Here is a 6,787-nt window from a genome sequence, read left to right as displayed (position 1 = left end):
CTAGGCATCATTTATAAGTTATTTAATTTCATCTCTATCAGAAGTGTTTTCATTTGTTTAACTCAACACAGTGACCAAGGGAAAAAAATAATTGACATGGGACATACAACGAAGGACAATGTCATTCTCTAGGAGTTTAGAATCCGACTGAGGATGGACACATACATTCCCTGCCCCTACATAGACAGCCTCCCCCTCCAACAACACATAGACTGCATCCACTCGAAGAAAGGTTATTAACGTTGTAAAGCACACTAACTTCTAAATATCTGATACAGAATTCCCTGACGGTCCAGTGGTTAGGACTCTGTGCTTTCACTGCCGAGGGCCTGGGGTTCAGTCCTTGGTTGGGGAGCTAAGATCCTGCAAGCTGAGTGGTGTGGCCAAAAAAAACAAAGAAAAAAATTGTGGGCATAAATACCTGATACAGTCCTATATGTAATAGAAATGGAAAAACGAGAGATTGCCGTGGGTGTGATGTTTTCAAGGGAACCGCAGTCATCAATCTCTCCCACAGTCTGTGCTCTCATATGACTAGAGCCTGGGAACAAATTAGGTAACCTCTAGCACTCCGCTGGCTGGAGAACTGGAGAGTGATTTAGAATACCTTGTGTTTATGACTTTTCAAAAAGCGCCGTAACGTCCATGATCATATTTTTATCCTCAAAGTCACACAGCTGATGATGGAGTGGGGTCTGGGTTTCTCTCTCTGTCACTTACTAGCAGGGCTCCTCTTGCCCTTACGGCATCTCTGTGCAGATGAGGAGGCTCCTTCCTCAAGTGAAATTTTGTTGTATTTAGTATTTTGTGGCACAGCTTGAACAAGTGTGCAAGGCAGCCCTACCCTGGCCGTGCCCAGCAGAGAGCTTTCCTGAACCCCAGCACGCGGCAGCCCCCAGTGAGAACACGCATGTGCCCCCCCACTTGCTCATGCTTCCTGCCTGCCCCTCCCCCCCAATGCCACGACACACGTGCCCCTTGCAGCCCATGCCTCTGCGTCCACCCTCATCCTCCCAGATTCAAAGTAGGGAGGGCCAGGGACTGGGTCTCCAAGAGTAGAGGGCAAGCAATGGGAGACCAGGGTCGGTAGTGTCTTCAGAGCTTATATCACTGTGTTGAACAATTTCCAAGGGTCTTATGGTTGCCAAGAGGTGACAGGTATAAATAACCAACACCTACCAGTTTCTCAGTTTACAATCTCCTTGTAGGTGTCTCTGTGACGTTGTGATGAACATCTGTGGTCAGCTTGCCCAGCATCCTTCCCTTCTTGCTTTGGTACTATCCCTCCAATTTTGGAGAGGGAGACCACTCCCTCGTCCCTAATCCATGTGATCTGGAAAAGGCTGGGAAAACCCAATCAGGTCGCCATGGTAATTAATTGAGAAATGGGCACATGACCCCAGCTGGTCCCCTGAGAGCCATCCCTGGCACTCGTGCTGAAACTATCGGGGAAAAAAATGCTTGCTTTTCATGGGAATGGGTAGTTGCAAGGAACCAAGTAACATGGAATTTCTGGGACCATCTTTGCTGCCACATCAGAAGAGCTTGCCTGAAAAACGAAGACAGCACGGAGGAAACCAGAGCTGAGAAATACAGAAACAGGATGAACCCTGACTGACATTCGTTGAGTCCTAATTCCAGGGAGCCATCTACTCATGGACATTTTTAGTTCCAAGAGCCAAATAACAATGTTTTGCCAAAGCTGGTTTGAGTTAGATTTCAGTCCTGGCTGCAACAGCTTCCTCTCGTGCTTTGGCCCCAGTCCCCAGAGCTTCAGACCCTCGGTGGGAATAAAGTAGACCCAGGCGGTGTCAAAATAGCCAGGCTCCTGGCCAAGGTGTCCGAGGAACCCCAGAATCACTACTCTCCTGGCCTGATGAGTAGCCTGCCTGGTACCCACTCTCAGGCCATGGGTGTGTTTCTTCCCTGGGTCTTAGGCTCTCCCTTTCTGTCTTGTTCTGTAGTTTCTAGTGCATGCTCCAGTGTGTGTGTGTGTGTGTGTGTGTGTGTGTGTGTACGTTCACATCCTTTCCTCCTACCTTGCTGGATCAGCACGAGGATCCAGTGGGATGGTGTAGGCACGGTGCCCATCCCAGGGCCCGGCACATACAGCAAACCCTCCTTCCCTGCCCTTTCCCTCCTCCCGACTCATGCTGGGATTGAAGAATCTGTGATGGATTCCGATTTCCAATGTCCTGGATCAATAATGGAGGAGGTGGAGTACAGTTGCCAGAAACTTGTGCTCCTCTTAATTAATTTTATCTGATCAGAGTGAGAGATCTCAAAGTCACTGAATAAGTTTAGGTCACGTAAGTTTACGCAAATCAGTATTTTTCTTTGGAGCTGACAGCCGAAGTCTCTGTTTGTTCCATGACGCTGCCGCAGAGGCCAAATGTGCCATGTTTTCTCAAGCGATGGCTGCCAGCTCTCCAAATGTCATAACAGGCGAGGCATTTCACATGGGGGCAAGCTCCAGTGTTGAGGGTGTCTGGGAAGCATCGACAAACCTATTTTTATTCTCTTTATTTTCACAATGCATTTTGTTCTTTATTGAAGTTATAAAAATAATTCATACTTAAAGTCAAACAGTACAGAGTATAGAAAAATAGATTTTCTTATCCATTCCAACTCTACCCTCTGAAGTAAACAATGTAACCAGATTCATGTGTATCCTTCCACATTTTTCCATATACTTAGGTTCCACATTTCCCCCACATTTTAAAACATGTACAGATATATATAAACATATGTATCTATTTATAGGCTCCCCTTTAAAATTTTTTAATACAGATAACATCATCTTCTATAACTTGCTTTCTCAAAACTTAATAATCATAGATCTCTTTTCAAGTTAATGTATGTAGATGTAACTCATTCTTCTTCACAGCTGCATTGTTTTCCATTGAATGGATGTACCATCATTTATTTTACTAATCTCCTATTAATGGATTTTTGGAGGTTGTTTACAGCTTTTTGCTATTACATACACTGCTGAAATAAATACCTTTGTAAATACACTTATTTATATTCAAGGAAACATTTGGTTATTCTCCTTTGGCCCGTGTGTCGTGTATGAAGGACACTTAACTATATCAATGTTTACTTGGTCCAGCACACAAGAAGGCTTCCTAACTCCCTTCCCCAATGTGTACATTTAGCAGAGCCCTGTTGACTGCAGGGCACACCTTCCTGTGACTGCAGAACCTGGGCTCAGACGTAAGATCGCTCCACACCTGACCCGGAGCCGTGATTTCTCTGCTCCTTTTATTCACTCTGTCCTGTTGCACCCTCGGCATCCCAGCCACCTCCACATTCAGTGACAAGATGCTATTGGAGGTAAAGGGCTTTGAAGTCCAGATAGATGAGATAATCAGTCTCTGCTCTCCAGGGATGCAGGGCAGAGTCTGTGTCCACTGAACGGTCTCAGCCATGCTGGGTGTATAGTAAGTACTTAATTAATATGAAATAAGAACAATAAATCCAGGGGCTGAAGTGCTGCCTTTGAAGTTCGGGTCAACTCTGAGCCATCGGAGAAGAATGAATGGAATGGATAATTGAAACTCACAGATTATCCTAAACCCCATCTTAATAGTTAATAGGTTCAGGCTCTTTACCTAGTAAACTCTTCCTCAGAACTGCTAAAGTAAATCCTCTGCTGTATTTATTTTTTCATTTTTTCTGGAGCAATTGAGCAGTGAAACAGCCCCTAGGAAGGTGAAAGGAGAAAGAGCTAGGCGTCCTGAGTGAGACATTCATAGATGGCTCATAAGCAACTTCTGAATCACGGTATCGTCTGCCAAGGGGCCCCGCCAGTTATGGACACAGGCCAAAGAGCGGTCTCCCTCTGGCTCCTCCTGACCTGGATGGGGTGAGAGTGAGGCTCTGGGAGAAGAGGTGAAATGACGCTCCGTCTAAGCCACCTGGCCGGAGACGCCCCAGCTTTGCCTATGACGTTATTCATGGACTCCAGCCTCTAACATGCAACAACAGTGTTTCACTTCATGGGTGGGTCCGGTGCATTTTAGTAAAAAGGAGTGATCTCATCACATCCTTGAGCAAAAAGGGAAAAGGACCTGCAGGTTGAACAAGGACAGCAGGATGGGGGTGACCAGGATACCTGGGTCTGCATCTGGCTTTGCTATGAGCTCTCCCTGTGACTCTGGGACCGTGGGGCTGGCTTTCCTTGCCGCTGTTCCTCTGTCTTTAAAACGCAGGGGTTGAAATTTGGGATTCTAAGATCCTGGCCATCTCTGACTCTGAAAACAACCCCACAATCCTGAAGAATTTCGCACTGCTGCTCCATAGGGGGGGTTTCATCAGGAAGGGAGGACAGATGGCTTTCTCTGGACCAGGTTCAGAAATGTGGAGCGTGATGCAGGGTGTGAATGAAGCGTGGTGCCCTTTAAACACAGTTCACCCCGGGAGGGCTGGCTTTCATCCTCCTCCCGGCATCACTCTGGGCATCACTGCCTTGTGCACTGAAACACACACACACACACACACACACACACACACACACACACCCCAGCTCTGACACACACTCCATGATTCACAAACCGACAGGACCATTACACGCACTGGATGACTCACTGGGGGTTTTGCTCACACGCACAGGATCACACCCACTGTGCTGAGTAGACGTGCCCGAGCGGGCACCCCCGCGGGAGCCTCGGTTGTGTATTGCACCGGAGTCTGCAAGCGATTTACGATTACGCTCTTGGCTCTTCTTGGCTGTTCTTTGTCTTTCTGATCACTGTTCAACCCTCTCCTTCCCGTCCTCCTCTACTTGGCTGGTTTCGGTCTCTTGCTCCAATGCTCCTCAGCCAGTTTCCGGGACTGGACCCCACCATCTCCAGAGCCCTTTCCAAGTCCAAGTCTCTTTGAATAACCTCCTCAGCTGTGAGCAGTCCTTTCCCCACGGGGCTCACCCCTTCCCTGGCCAGGCATCTCTTCCCGGCTTCCTCCCAGGGTCTTGGCAGGAGGCTCTCCAATATCTGTGCCCCCTTCACAGAGTGAGGGGAATTGAGCTGTCACATGATGGAAGTGCAGTCACCTGTGGAGTGTGGTCTCCAGCATCTCTGAAACCACCCCCCTCTTCCCAGTATCCCAGGCAGAAGGAAGTGGAGGGGCTTCTGGAGAGCCCACCTCTGGGCATCGATCAGGACCAGCTGCTTCTGAAGGTGCCGAGGCAGGAGGGGCTCGTGAGCACCGAGGTCTGTGTGCGGTCCTTGCTGACTGGCCTTCACCTGATGTGGCCACTGGCCATGATTCTAATCAGAAGATGGGGAACAGGTCCTATTGCCTGCACAAGGAGTAGAACCCTGGCTTTTCCTCCTTCCCTTGGGAATCTCTCAGAAACCGAGAGGGGGTGTACCCAAGTCTGGTGAAGCAGCCACGTGGTCCTGGGCATGTCATTAGCCACCATGAGCATCTGCTTCCTCGGCTGTCAAATGCCTTAATAGCAACTCTCTGTCTATCCCAAAGATGTGGTTGTGCAGAGCCAAGGAGATTATGTGACAGTGCTTTGATGAATTCCTCTCTCCAGGAGAGAGGACAGACGGGCGGGGGCTGTGCTTGAAGGAGTTCACGCCCAAGTAGGCGCTGGTCCAGTGATGCTGAGAACCAAGGAGCTTTTCGTGCCCAGAAACATGGAAACTCAGCTCTTGGCTAGCTGCTGATAGCTGAGGGCTGAAATGCCCCTTTTCATCTCTGAAATTTTAAGAGCCTAATAAGCCTTGAGAGCTTTTCCCCCCACCCCTGCTACTTGTGTAAGAACCTTATCTCTGACCACATTCAACCCATCTGAAGGTCTGGATCTCAGAGGGTACTACCTTGCCTTGGCCGACTGAGTCTCTGCACCAAGCCTGCACCCTCTGAGTTTCCTCTGCTTTCCTCCCCACTCCAACACTACTGGAAGGCTTCTCAGCAAACATTCTTAGAGAGATTTCCAGTTAACTCCTTCCTTCCAACGGATCTTCTAACTTTGGATTTAAGGTTATTTTGCATGGAATAGCTCAGATTATCTTGGAGATACCCTAGCAGGCTCCGCAGGTCCCGGTCCGCTTCTGCCAGGACCCCAACCCCTAAAGGGGAGGAGTTTAAGAGAAAGAGAAGACAGGGTTGATCAGAACAGGCCCTGTTTGACTTTCAGTCGGGGTACACGGAAGTTTCCTCACTAATTCCCATCTTCTGCGTGTAATCTTCCAGAGGATGTTGGCAGAGACGAGAAAGACTACACTGTAATTAAACATGCATTGATGTGTGGGAGGACCAACCACATATGTATGGCGATTCCCTGTAACACCGCAACGAGCCCCAAGGTCCATGCATAGGGTGTCACTTGCACCTCTGTTCCAGATGAATTCAATACCTGGAAACGTAACACAATATTTTCTGAACTCTCAGTTAAATCTTTAACTTAAATAGCACTTACTTTGTGCCAGACACGGTTCTAAGCATGTTTCTACAATATTCATTGATTTAATTTTCATAAAACCCTTATGAAAGGGTACCCTCATCCCCATCATGCTGATGAGGATCCCGGAAAGGGACGAAAGAGCGAGCGTGGCTGGTGAGTGCGGGGTGTGGGTCTCCAGCCCAGGACACCTGCCCTGGGATAAGAGCCTGTGACCAAGCTCTCCACCTGGTTTCTGGTTATTCGGACGGCATCAGAATTCTCCGGCTGGTTTCTCGGGGCAGCGGGAATTCTTGACCTGGGGGCGGTGAGGAGAAAGGAAACTCGGTCTAGGGTTCAGGCCCAGGTCCACGACCTGACCATTGCCTTTGT

The sequence above is a fragment of the Delphinus delphis genome, chromosome 21, assembly GCF_949987515.2.
Source record: "Delphinus delphis chromosome 21, mDelDel1.2, whole genome shotgun sequence".
Classification (NCBI taxonomy): domain Eukaryota; kingdom Metazoa; phylum Chordata; class Mammalia; order Artiodactyla; family Delphinidae; genus Delphinus; species Delphinus delphis.
This window is presented reverse-complemented; position numbering follows the sequence as displayed.